Here is a 570-nt window from a genome sequence, read left to right on the forward strand (position 1 = left end):
CGTTCCTTTTTTCCTTCTTCTCCTACTTATTTGCTTCCTTCCTCCCCCCCCCCCATTGTCCATCCTTTTTTAAGCGTCTTTTTCTTTCTTTTTTCCTTTCCTTGTCATCCTTTATTATTTTTTTCCTCTTTACTTTCTTCCTTCTCCTGCCCTTGTTTCCTCCTCCTCTTCTTGTATTCCATCTTTCTTCTCCCCTTTCCTACTCTATTTCCTCCCTTCGTTTTCACATTCCTTGTCCTTCCGTCCTTTTTCTCTCCTTCTCTCTATCTCCTTTCTTCTATATTTAACATCAGTCTTTTTTACCCCTTTACTTTCTATTTACCCCTTGTTCCCCTCTCCTCTATTTACCTCCTTATCCCCCTTTCCTTCTCTATTTCCTCTCTTCCTTCTCCTCTCTTATTATCCATTTCCTCCCTTCTTTATCCCTGACCTTGCCTTTCTTTTCTTCCATCCTTCTGCCTAGAGACGATGACGACCACGTCTTCCGGTCGTGTCATCTGGTCGTTCTCACACTGACTTGAATATCATTACGCCTACTTGAGGATTCACTTCCACGAACGCTTCTCGGGC

This window comes from Penaeus monodon, chromosome 31 (assembly GCF_015228065.2).
Source record: "Penaeus monodon isolate SGIC_2016 chromosome 31, NSTDA_Pmon_1, whole genome shotgun sequence".
Lineage (NCBI taxonomy): Eukaryota > Metazoa > Arthropoda > Malacostraca > Decapoda > Penaeidae > Penaeus > Penaeus monodon.